Source organism: Patiria miniata, unplaced genomic scaffold (assembly GCF_015706575.1).
Source record: "Patiria miniata isolate m_02_andy unplaced genomic scaffold, ASM1570657v1 HiC_scaffold_5, whole genome shotgun sequence".
NCBI classification, from domain to species: domain Eukaryota; kingdom Metazoa; phylum Echinodermata; class Asteroidea; order Valvatida; family Asterinidae; genus Patiria; species Patiria miniata.
The window spans coordinates 19,202,434-19,215,975 of record NW_024037072.1 but is presented as its reverse complement, the minus strand read 5'-3'; the positions used below and the strand labels follow the sequence as shown (position 1 = coordinate 19,215,975).

General features: G+C 40.8%; 1 protein-coding gene across 1 annotated transcript in view; it reads left to right on the top strand.

Moving 5' to 3' along the window:
• Positions 1 to 3,845: 3,845 nt before the first annotated feature.
• The window catches only part of LOC119742015 (gonadotropin-releasing hormone II receptor-like), a 59,576-nt gene continuing 49,879 nt past the window's right edge, over positions 3,846 to 13,542 (top strand). The window contains exon 1 of the mRNA XM_038218022.1: positions 3,846 to 4,097. The gene's annotated coding sequence lies outside the window, so the exon portion shown is untranslated. The remainder of the gene's footprint in view (positions 4,098 to 13,542) is intronic.

The following is a 13,542-nucleotide window of genomic DNA, read 5'->3' as shown; positions in this document are numbered from 1 at the left end:
GGTATGACGTCACAGTCGGTATGACGTCATTTGCGATTCGGTGCCAAGATATATAGATCGGTCTATGTATGTGTCTCCTGATGATGGTAGCTGAAAGAAGATCCGCTAGTCCGACTTCAGCAGAGTCTACGGTTCGCCCGGCGGGCCGTAAGATAATTCCACGTGCGGTGGCATGATAGCCCACTCAATCGTCCAATTTGTCGGGGCTAATGAAGCTGAAGCAAATGACGACAGCGGGTTTAACATGCCGATCACTCTGATGAATTGAGCTGATGCGCTTTTTTTTTATTTTCACCGTTTATAATCGACACGCATATGGCTTTTAATCCCGGCTCACTCATTGTTCAAGTCGATATCATCAGCTGTGCATCTACATGTCTTCACGCTCGAGTTGCAACTCGTGGAGGTAATGAAAGACCAACCATTCATCCATCCCTGAACGAAAACTGAAATTCCGCTCGTGTCTTTGTCTTTATTTGTTCCAATTCTAAGTTTTCAACTGTGCCGGGCTCGGGGCAGCCTATAGTGAAGACAGGTGTTTGGCCTTGTGGAATTAAGTGGACTCCATGACTAATTAACGGATCGTGACGCCATGAAAGGAACCACCGTACACGACCTATTCTTTGAAAACCCGCACAGAACGGATTTTGAGAGATTCCTCATAACCCATCCTTTCTTTCTTTGATTCTTGAGGTCCAACTGTTTTGCTTGAAGTCCTCGAGCGCACGTGCACTGGAATATTGCCTTAGGTCAGGCGTGATGGTTTGGAATGGCGAGCTTTATGCACCGAGTTCGACAGATTCTACCCGCCAGTACCGAAATTCAGGTGTTTCAAACCAAACTTATTTTTGCCTATAATTCGACACCTAGAGCTCTGCATGTGGCGGCTTGCTAAAACTGGAATGTGTCTGCTCACCACGTTTTTGACCCAGAGGGTGAAAATGGATCCAAAAAAAAAAAAAAAAAAAAAAATCTGCAAATTAGATTACGTCTTTACCGGAAGCTGCCTCTTTATTTTTAACATTTGAATATCTTTTCCGTCTGTGCTTGTTCTCTAAATTACTTGGTTTTTTTTCACTCTGCGTGGACGTGGTAGTTTGCCAAAGATTTACTCACAACGATGGGCAAACCATGCAACCTCATTTTACCCATAACCAGCCACTGCAGCAACCAAATCATCGTGATGATTTTAAATATAACAACCTGCAGAAATATCCTCGGTCTTTGAATTTCAATTGGTGAGATTCTCTCTGGACTTTTGCAATTTATGCTGATAGGAATTTCCACATTCACGTCAAAAAGATGACGTCAAATATTCAGTGGCTTAATTGGTGTTACTTTTGCCTGAGTACAGAAAGTGGCTGGCGTATTTACTTTTTGCTGTGGTCAGTTCTTTGATTCAGTTTTCCGCCCTTGAGTTATGTCACGACAGAATTGCACAGGCAGAATTTGATATAAGCACACTCGATTACATTGAGGTGCATCATTAGCTGCATTATAATGTTGGGGGGGGGGGGAATCTACAATATAAAGTAAAAGACCTCATGGGACATCACGGTTACAGCGCCCTCAAGTGTAAGGAAATATTTGCACTTTAGAAAAAAGTACATCTCAAAGAATTTAGAGTAAAAAGTGTCACATTTTCGAACGGTTTAGAGAAATGGATATTTGTTGCTGTAAACGACAGGTCATATCTTCCAGCGTTATACCATATAGCTTTATGGTAAGAATCTGTGAGTAATTCCACTGGTTGTGGGTTCGATTGCAACGCACAGGCCAACACAAGATTTTGCCAACGGCATCCTTGGGATTTTGTCTTCAACAGACCAAGTGCCCCTGACACTTCACATCTTAAAGCCTGCGTAATATGGATTTCCTGTCAGACAGTTTATTTGTTACGCAGACAGTTGTCATTTCATTTCCAAAGCAACATACCAAAAAAATGGCAGCGTTTGGTTCCAAAATAATCGCCTTTAGAATGTATCGACAACAAAATAATTATATGGCATTACAACTTTGATTTCAATGAGCACTGATAGCTGGCTCCCTGAAATCCTTTCAATGCATTTCCATTGTGAATCTAGGGTATTAAATGACAAACAAAGCCGACCTAGAATAATCTCCCATTGAGTATGAATAGTGTAATTAAGGACACCCGAACAACATTGAATCCATTTTTTACGAGAAATATTATGCTTCAATCATTTTGCTCTTGCTCAATTTGCTACAGTTAGGTTTTGCTATTTGAAGTAGTCGTTGACGTCAATATGACGTCAATAATTCAGCAGTATTTTTTTTCCTACTTAATTGGTTATTTTTTTTCGCTCCGATTGCAACACAAGATTTTTTATACCTATAGTTCATTATCGCTCCTATACTGACATTGCTGGCCCCAGAGGACCAGCTTAGTGTCCTCTTTGCACCTATCTCATTGACTGACTGACTGACTCCCCGACTGACTCCCCGACTGACTGATTGACTGACTGACTCCCCGACTAACTGTCACTTACAAATACAAGTGACCTGGGCGGTGCTATCGCACAGGATTACCCCGTAACGCCAATGAAAGGGCAACAATAGGCTCATTGTGTAGCCATTTTTAATCAATTGAATATAATTCTACGAGCTCTGGGACCAGCTTTACTAGTCTTGCCTCGTCCGGATTATTTTCTTTTGGACGTATGTGCTCTATTCACGTCATATCATATCTGTTATAATTACATTCGGTTTGACTTTGTTCTAAAGGGAATATGATTCAATCTGAACTTAATATGCTGTCAAAAAAGGTGGCTACGATACGTGGCTTCAATTTGTTTTCAATAAATGCTCGGTTGATGAGGGTGTCGTTTACTTTAGCCTGGGGATCAAAACTTGAACAGTCCAATCTCCCTCAAGTCTATAACTGTGCAGGTAAAACGCAGCAAGCCAGGTATAAGATGAGGATTGTCGACAGCCTATTACTCTCGCCCGAAGTCATGATTGGAACTAAATTATTCACACGAGAACGGACATCCTCATCCCCAAGCAATTATTTGCATTTCACACTGAGATGTGCAGAATCTTGCAGCAATAGTTCACGGAAGCAACTGATTAATCGTGTGAAAAATTAGGAACGAGTACGTTAGTGTTCTAGGTTTAGAATTATGCTTATGAAAAGAATGCGGTGGAATAGTGGTTATGGGTTTGGGACTCATGATCAGAGGGTCATGGGTTCGAATCCAGTCGCTGGCCATTGTGTCCTTGGGCAAGCCACTTCCATTTAGTAGTATAAATGGGCCCCAGCATTAGCTGGGGAGTAACCTGCGGTGGACTAGTATTCCGTCCAGGGGGAATGGAAATATTCTCAGTCGTTTCATGCTACTGAAACTGGAGATAAATGCCGGCCTGATGAGCCACATTGGCTCGGACAGACCTTACTTTTTTTCTTACTTTATGGAAGGAATGCGATGTTCGTCTAAATATCGATTTTAAATAATCAAGTTATATTATAGAATTGTTGACTTAGATTGAGTTCATTACTCTGATTTCTACAATGTCCCCTCTGCAAGCAATTATGGAGTACTCGGCAGCACCAAATAAAAAGAAGAGGAACTGTTTCAGTTGAGCCATTGGTGCCATTTTATCATCGTCACTATACTTCACTGAGTTGAAAATCGAAGGATTTGCTTGGTCTGTCCTCACCAAAACGTTAATTATTGTTCAAGCTGAGGGCGCTGTTGTGTAACAGGTAATGTATTTCTCTTTCAGGTGACGTGACCTCGGTTGGAGTCGCAATGAAGACTTCTGCGCATCGTTGGTACGGCACAGACAGTTTATCCACAGCGTCACCGCTGTGAATAAAAAAAAGCAACTCGCTCGGCCGCCACAGCTGGTCTGACTTGAATTAAGTCTACACCGTTCCCAGTCATCACGTGCATTTCCTCCAACAAGCGAAGCTCGCATCGAAGGCGCAGCGAGGAAGGCCAGTGCGCTGTAAACCAACTGCTGCCTTCGCATATCAGAGTTGAGTAATGCGTGAGGCAATTCCTGATCTTTGCGAAGAGTACAGTCTTCTTCACTTGTTGTGTGGGATCCTGAACCGTGACGTGCCCTTTTACGTGAGTACATAACTGTTTAATACTCTTCTTGTGTGCAGTTGGTGCATTTTTTACTCGTTGTCCCCCGGACTGTATCTCACCTTTTTAGTTGAGGCAGTAAAGACGAATAATTATTAACGGACAACAAGCACATCGGGCATCGACAATGTGGCATTCTATAGGCATGTTGCACCGTTACGGCCTCAGTTTCGCTCTCTCAGGCCATTTCGTGCAAGACGATTAATGTGTAATTAAAATTAAAAGCATATGATCTTCCTTTTTCGACTTTCGCGGTGGAAATTAACCCGTCGGAGACTTCGTCTTTGTAAAACATCCTTTCTCCTCCCCTCATTCGATTCAAATCCTTTGCACCCCACATCCTTCAATTAGTCATACTGTACGCCTTCTATGCCCGGACATACTGAACTTTTTTCGAGCATAGCGCAAACGAGGGTTGCATTCACAGTCCGCGACATTCAGTGTTCTATGAAAGTGTCGAGGATAGTTTCTGCTGTAATCACAATGTTGAGATGTCAGTTTAAATGTTCCATTGAAAGATCCAATTTTCAGGGTGGGTGAATTTTTTGGTGTCCTCGTTTTTTGGTGGTGCGCACTCAGTGGATTACGTCATTGCGGTCAGATTTTTTTATTGGAGCCATTTTTTTCTTTCTAAATTCCTGGAAGCACAAGTTGTAGACGCAAGTCTCGTATAGTTTACGCTACGGATTTGTTTCCGTTGCCAAAAGAATAGTTTCGTCCAGACTGGTTTGGTCACTGCCATGGTCCAGTGGTGACAGTGTTTGCCTCATGTGCGATGGTGCGTGGTTTCGAACCCTGCCAGGAACATGGTGTTTGTGCCCTTGGGAACTTAAAAATTGCCTCTCGCCTGTCCCACCAGGAGTATGGATGGTACCCGTGAGGGTAGAAGACCAAATGTGCGCTGATATGGGCTGCCGCGTGGTCTCGTGGCCTGATGAATGGGGGAATATTGTAAAAGCGCTTTGAGATTGTTGATACGATGGAAAGCGCTGTATAAGCATTACAATTTTATTCATTTATTTAGTGACCACATTTTTAGCCATTACATGTATCACATTAATCCATTTCTAGAAGTTGCAAAAACAATGTAGCTCTCGACACAGATGCGGCTAGTTAGTTGGGAGGGGTTTTAAAATTAAATGATCAACAGGTGAACAGACACAAAATGTATTGGTGTAGCCATTGTCATTCTTGGAAAATAAAACTCAGAGGTGCTGGTACACGGTGAGTATTACTTTTTTTTATATTCACTTGGTCGTAATTTGTTTTAATACGAATTGACAGCCAATCAAGTTGACATCTTTAAAACTGTGGTTTTTCAGAGCTCTCGCTTCCAAACCGTCTTGCGCCCTGCATGCGTATTAATAACCAAGTTGCAACAAATTTTCATATTTGCGATATATAAGTTCGAGTCGCTTGTATTTCAGTGATTTTAACTATATAGCGTTTGCAACATTTTTTTCGTTAAAAAAAATCCTATTTCACACAATCCCCCCCCCCCAAAAAAAAAACAACCCCAAATAGATAGGCCACCGTAATATTTGTCTTGATATTAGACAAATTAAAACGTAGAAACAGAGCGCTTCAGTAATGTCTTTTTTTGTGTAGGTACAAAAACAACAACAAAGTAACCAACAAAAGTCATTAAAAAAATCCTCAATGTAATTTTCCAGTAATTGCAATAACAAATACAGTTATTTAGGGTTTAAAAAGACATCAGTGCACTACGGACAAAAAAAAATGACAGAAAAAGTGCCTACGGAAAGGCAGCTTTAAATTACTGTAGGCTATGACAGCCAAGTAATTACATGACGTTAGTTTGGAAATTATGCCTGTGGCGGCAAGACGAGTTCGGCAGTTCCATCAATACGTCAAGCCATAAGTATCTGTGCCCCAAACCGTTTCACATATCCAGTGATACACATGGAAAAAGTATAGTGGTGAGCAGACATGTTAGGCTGTTAAGCAGTTAAAGGAAGTAACACTATGTGGATGAAAAATGTAAAACTTACATGACTTGGGGATATAGGAATAACCGCATCATCAGATGAATTTGCAGTTTTAATATCTGGTGATTCAATTGTGAACATTACAACTCAAAGAAACTGAATTTGAAAAAACAAAGCGTCAGAGAGATAACAGCGCAAATTGGATGACATGGTTGATCATACATTAATCAAGATTTGGCAGAACCTGTTGAGCCGCTAACCGTCCTTGAATTTTCTTTACACGCAATGTGACACATAGAAAAATTTGTATCGGTGTAAACTAAGTTGGGGGAGAAAGAGATCCATGCCATCTGATTTCCTGCGGGGAAAAGGTGTTCCGCAGAATCAACATCGATACTCTACCCTCCAAAATGTGTCTGATTGTACAAACGAAAACTCACACATTCACACACAAAAATCCGAAATCAGTGATGAATTGGTTCGGAGGGTTCAACGACCGGGGAGCCAGCCTTGGCCAAACATTTTCAAAGCGACACCGCGAATTAAAACTGTAAATCCCGGGTGTACACGTCTGACGAGTGCATTAGTTTTGGACGGCTCTTACGAAAACCGCCCGACTCCCTTAACAAGAAAAGTGGAGAATCCCGGAAAACAGCGGAACCTTGGGAGACGCTCTCTGACCGCGCGTAGGAACCCGTATAATTGCATGTCGCGTCTTTGATTACTCTATTCACATGGGTCGCAAAAAAAACTGTGGACGATACGGTACGAACCTACGTTATTGGACTGGCAAGTTCGGGGAGTTGGCATTCAGGGAAGCTAATTTAAAAGTGGGGCACAAAATGCAAAACACATTTGCGCGAATATCCATGTAAAAAATTATGTGAAACCCTTGTTGTTGTTTTGACCTTGAAATTCGTTTCAGTTCACCAACAACATGTTTTTTTCCCTCTCTGACACAACTGAGCTGATGTGTAACTTCAGGCGCCTACCACGGTGATTTCTTGTCAACTTTGGCGGGGCGGGGGACCAGCAGCTTGGGAAATTAGAAAAGCGGGGATGGGGTGGGGTGGAGATGGACACCATCTTTCTATAGGGGGCGCTACTCAAGCGCGTATGATTTCACTTAATAATGTGCAGTTAGGTCCATTCTCCGCAATACATGTACATTGTTGCATTTCCGTGAAAAGGGGAGAAGTGCACAAGTAATATCTTACAGCAATATAATAACATATTGTGGAAAAATATAGTATAAAATATAACATCTACACGAATTGGAATCACTTATTAGGGGGACATCGTCATTGGTGTCCCCACCCAAAATTGATTGGAGAGGCATTCCCCGTCCCCTCGGGATCCACGCCCATGTAAGGTATACTCACTTTACAGTTTGAGGATGAGCATAAGTATGAGCCATAATGTAGTATTGATCTGAGACTTTTTCCAACTTGAACAGTCGTGCATACCTTGGCTAAGTGTCATTACACAGAAAAACTGGTAGATTGGTTCATTTCATTGACTAACAAACAGAATCGGCTACAGCAAAACATACATATTAATTATGATAAAACGTGTTTGCCGAAGCTTCTGAATTGCGGCATTACTAAGGCACATACCAAGTGATGTATTGGTATGTGTTTCCTCGGGTTGCGCGTGGATTTTAGCATTGGATTGTTCATTAGCCGTTGAATGCCGGGAGTTGTTTTCCATGAACGGTCTTTGAAAAAACATATTGTTGCCAGATGCATAAGGTTGCCAGAATGGAAGCTCTGAACCAGATGTACAGGGTCAGCTGTCGCATCCTATATCCCATGCGAGGAAAAAAGACTTAAGGGCCTGTTCTACCAATTGAATTGGCGTGATTTGGAAATACCGCTGCAACAAGCCACCACTTTGCTTGTGTACGTGTGAGTCGTGCTTTGGCGCTCGACCTTGCACAATAATCCGGATGGTATACAGACCTACTTGGGCCTCAGAAGGATAGTATCATTATACAGATCTTCTCGAGCTTCAGAAGGATAGTAATATTATTCGCTTATTTGTTTTTGTTTATTTGTATCCCCCTGGATGCGCTCTGTATACACGGACACATAAACATAAACTAGCTGAAACGGAGATGACAAAGTGTTGAAACATTGCATTCCTGCACTCCGGTCTAATGATTACCATTTTGGCGCCAAAAATGCATCTGAAGGACAGTGTGAATATGGCTCGTCTGGCGCGCACCTTTTCAGCTGATTGCTCGTGGGAACACTCGGCCACACTCTCGGCGCGTGCTGATAATCAATTTGAATGTGAAGCGTAACTAGGGGGGGGGGGGGAGACAACACGTGTTGCGGGATTTGAGAATGTAAGACGACACAGGACTTCATACCAAGGTTTCATCGGGGCAAAATACAATTATGTATCCCAGTTTGTGAACATCAAAAAGGTCATTCCTTTGTCAAAACAGCAGTTGGGAAGTTTATAGTCCTGAACTTGCAGTGTTGTAGTGGAGATTATGTCTATAGGCACGAGTACTTTGTCCAGGGGGTGTACGTACGAGTCAATTTGTAGGCGTAAGAGTGAAGTGCATTATTTTCCCAAGTTCGAGTGCGAGGCACATTCCACAAGTACACGAGTAAAGGTGCAAGTACGAGTATACGAGTACATGAGTACGAGTAGAAGACTTTTTTTTTAAATATCATATAAGCGCGATAACATTTCCACATACGAGTACGAGTACGAGCACGGGTACTTTTCAATGAGTACACGTCATTCGCAGTGACATTCTGCTGTGAATTATAGACAGTAATGGAAAAACGATGACTGTAACATTGGATTAAAGGTGAGCCCTTTTGATATGCTAAACCTTCCCAGTAAGTGGAGAATGGAATATACGTTTCCACTGAATAGCTCTAATAAAGTAAAACATTTAGCGAGAAAATAGTTTCATAAGTATGATATACGATTATACGAATGTTGGTTTCATATGTTCGAGTACTATAGCACAAGTATGGATTATTTTCTTGCGAGTACGATACGAATCGGCCTACGAGTACATTTCCATGAGTACGCGACTACGTTAACGAGTACGAAAATATGTTCATGAGAACGAGTACGAGTACGAGTACTAAACGTTGTTTGTTTCTTGTACGACTTTAAATTGACTGAAATGGGATATATGCATCTGTATAATATAGCTGGTTATCCCCCATTAGAGGACCAAAAACAATTACAAATATTTATGTTTAAAAAAGTCATATAAAAATCCAGACCATGACCAAATTGATGTGTGTGCAATGATGAAATTATGTTTGACTGCGGAACAGGCTATTATTGGTTTGTAAACAGCTGTTGTTTAACTTAATTTGGATTAACATGAGATGGTCTAAACAAGTCATATGTAACAAAGACGAATCATAACCAGCCGTTTGACGTTCATCGGGTAGTTTTCTATGCGTTAAGGCTGATCCACTCACATCTTGAGGATGGCATTGAGGTCCTCAGACACGTTTTGCAAGTCGTGTCATGATCCGGCAACCTATCGGGCACGTCACAGATTGACTGCAAGTAACTTAAATTTGCACTCGCTCGGGAACTATATCGTACCTTTCTGGAATCAAAGTGCGTCATCGTGACGTCATGTTTACAACACGGGTTTTGGAGTCCATACATGTAATTGTAGGCCATTCAATTTACCTACTGACATATTTGGTGACAAAGAAACATCTTGGGGATAAAGCATATTAAAAACAAATAAAAGAGGATAAAGCATATTAAAAACAAATAAAAGGAAGGGATCCACTGTTGGACAATCATGAAAAACAAATTAGTCTAACCTGTCAGATTTATGAAATGAAGTTTGTCCGATTGTTCCTCGCATTCCGGCTTATTTGGTTAGTATTCGAAATGAAATTGTTCATTTGTGTCCATCAAGACTTTGAACACTTTCCTTGGCATGTAATACTTATGATACAAATCGCAGTCTGTTTTGCAGTACAGCAGGTTTTTTTTCTTTAAAAAAGAAGATGAATGTTAGATTTCTCCAAGGATTTACAAACGAAAGACTGAAATGGTGTCAAGTGGGACCGCGTCTGACACTTTCGTGAGATGTTTTGTCAAAATGTTCCCCCAGGATGTCTCTGAAAGTGCCCTGTATTAGGTATTCATTTTGTTTATTTATTTATTGGATATCCAACAGCGGAGACCCGCCATACATGTATCATAAAAACAAACAAATACAATTATAAAAATACACATGGCAAAAAACTTAGCATGGGTGGCTAGTGCGTAAAGCGCTTGCCTCTCACCACTGTGGCCCAGGTTCGATTCCCGGTTTGGACCATACGTAAGTAGAGTTGTGGATTGATTCTCTCCTGTGCTGCGAGGTTTTTTTTCCGGGCTCTCCGGTGTTCCTTTCTCCACAAAAATCAAACGCTTTCGATCTCTGGCTGTGCTCCGTGGTCATACATGAGTCGCATGGCTGCTTCCAAAGTTGCCTTTACATGCCTTCCGCTCGACCACGTTGTAGCCGTGTCCGTCGAAATTCAGCTTCTCAGCTGCCAGTAAGGATGATTAGCCCCCCAAATTATTATAATTAAATTATTACTATATTATAATTTAATGATATAATAATAAAAATACTATTAAATAAATAAAAATTAAAAATTGAAAATGAAAAAAAACCCGAAAATCAAAATTAAACTTAAAATAAATACAAATTAAAACGAAAATGCAACTAATTCTTAAAACTAAAACCGACACATTAAATCTACATAAAAATATTAAATATATGTACAAGATGACGTAAGCATATTGACCAGCAGCAGCACTATGCTGTATGTTCTCATAAGTTATGCTTCCGAAAGACGATCATAATTATTGCAATATGTTGTCTCGAAAGCTGTCATTGTTTATTCCACCGCAAACCTGTCGCAGCAGTCAGGAACAGGACCTGCCAGCTTTGAGCCGTAAAACCGGCAAAATGCAATTTGTTTCCCCCGTGTTTGCTGACCCTCTTCCTTGTGGTTCACTGCAACACTTGCTGTCTGCTCTTACGAGAACCGTTTGCTTTTCTCTTCATTCGCCTTGTTTTTAAATCTGGCACCCCGTGAGGGAGAGCGATACATGCCTTCAACTTCAAAGTAATGACGTTTTCTCGGCTGTTACTGGAGTCCTGACTGTCCAACTTATTGTCTTGAGAAAGAGAGACAGTCATCTATATTAACAACTCTCTTTGTTTTCCAGATGATCCACCTATCATGAATATTGTGTAACATGTATTTTGTCAAACTATAAGGAGTGGGAAATAAACTTTATCTCAGTGAATCCTGAACATAATAGTGGTGAATGTCATCTAAAAGCATTGGTTTGTGGAATACGGGGATATACAGGATTCGCCAGTCTGAAGATACGGGGAGTTTTCCGTAGACGTGTGTTTGTCTTTACCTGGTGGATAAGGATAATCTCCCCCTGGGGCGCGATGAGTGTTGATATCAGGAAAATGTGGACACTGTTGTTGACAGAGACACAAGCTAGGTCACACGCACTTTCCTTATATCTGTCAGAGGCATATCTTCAATTGGAGTACTTGGAACTTAGTTCTTTTCATTTCTTTTCTTTTTTAAAATAAAAATAGGCTACATGGAGATAAGTTTCGCTTTTTCAGGTACATCTCAATGTTATTAAATGAGCAAGGTGAACACAACCAGAATATTTATAATGCAATGAATGCTAACGTATCCTTATAGTATAGCGACTACAACGTTTTTTCAATAGTCTCGCCGGTGAACACAACCAGAATATTTATAATGCAATGAATGCTAACGTATCCTTATAGTATACCGACTACAACGTTTTTTCAAAAGTCTCGCCGGTGAACACAACCAGAATATTTATAATGCATCGAATGCTAACGTATCCTTATAGTATAGAGACTACAACGTTTTTACAACAGTCTCGCCGGGGTCCATTATTTTCCCTGATAGCCACCTTTCTTTGCAATAAATGGTTGGCACTGTTTTGTCAGCTCACGGAAAAGGTGACCCAGGGTTCAATTGACATTACCCGGCATTGGTTATAAGTTGGGCCGCCGGGCTCCAATCACAACCTGTATCATAGTTCTCCGGATAGGCTACCGCGGGCTATTTTCATTTCTCCGTGGTCGATATCATTATTCAACCATAGCCAGAGAAGAACAGACTGAGGTCAACTTAAATTAAGTGAAATGAGAAATTCGGTAAATTGCATTCTGTCCATCCTGATAAGACTACAGTGACTGTGATGGTCACGATCACTCTTCAAGTTAGATAACTCCGATTTCTTTGATAAAGTAAATATAGTTTCCTTATAGTAGGCAATATCCTTGGCAGGGGAAGAAACTTAGGTCGGCGAAACTGGGCGACATTCGTTTGGCCATGCATGATTGAGTGCAAGTGAGATGAGCCGAACAAATATTCTGGAAAGTTGGGAATTGTTCATTAAACTACAGGTGTCCTGAAAGAAACGAACCCTTAAACCACCTTTTTTTTCACAGCTTTCAAAAATACATCACAAATCTTGATACATAATATATGACGAATTTATTTCATTAGCTTTTCAACGACGAAAAAATCCTTCCAATAGGAAACATATTGATTGAGTTATGGCCAACCATTAGTATAGGGCAAAACAGAACAGTAAACATCTAAGATGTTAAACAAAATAGTCTTTTTCCAAAAAGAGAAATGACCATTGTTGCAAAAACTACCCTCACCCCAAATCCATTACATTCCTAATCAGTGACAATTATTAAAACCTTGGACAAAATGAAAAAAACGGCACTTTTTGGAATTGGCCATAATATACTCCATAAAAATTTTCCAAATTGGCTGATGAAATACACCTTTCAAATATGTATCAAGATGTGTGATGTATTTTTTTTTAAAGCTTTGGAAAAGAGGGTGGCTTGAGGCGTCGGGTTTTTCCCTGTGGAATGTTGGCCTAGTTTAAAATGTAAATGGAATTGTCAATCAACAGAATTCTTGACATCCGAATTGAGAAGTAGGATATACATCGATCTATAGTCACATTACCAGGCATTCTGACATAGATGTAGGATAAGTGCCCTAGGGACGAACTCGATCATCTTCTGATGTATATAGGGCTGTTATTCGTTCGACGCCTATACGGTAACCAGCGATCAACGGAACACCAGCCTAGAGCAAGTCTTTTTATCCCCTCTTCTTTTGTTTGAGGACGTCTTCGCGACAGACATTGACGTCGAAATCCATTCGAGAACAAACAAATTGTCAACCTTTCGTTTGTTGAGCTGTACACAAGTACAAGACAGTTCAAATCCGGAGATGATGAAAACGATAACCGCACCGCACATTTAAAATAAGATCTGTCATGCTGACACATATTTACAGGGTGTCTAATGATTGGGTGCATAAAGTGATTAATCCATCACTCTGACAAGATAATTTGTCATCCAAGATAGAGCAAGATAGAGGCTG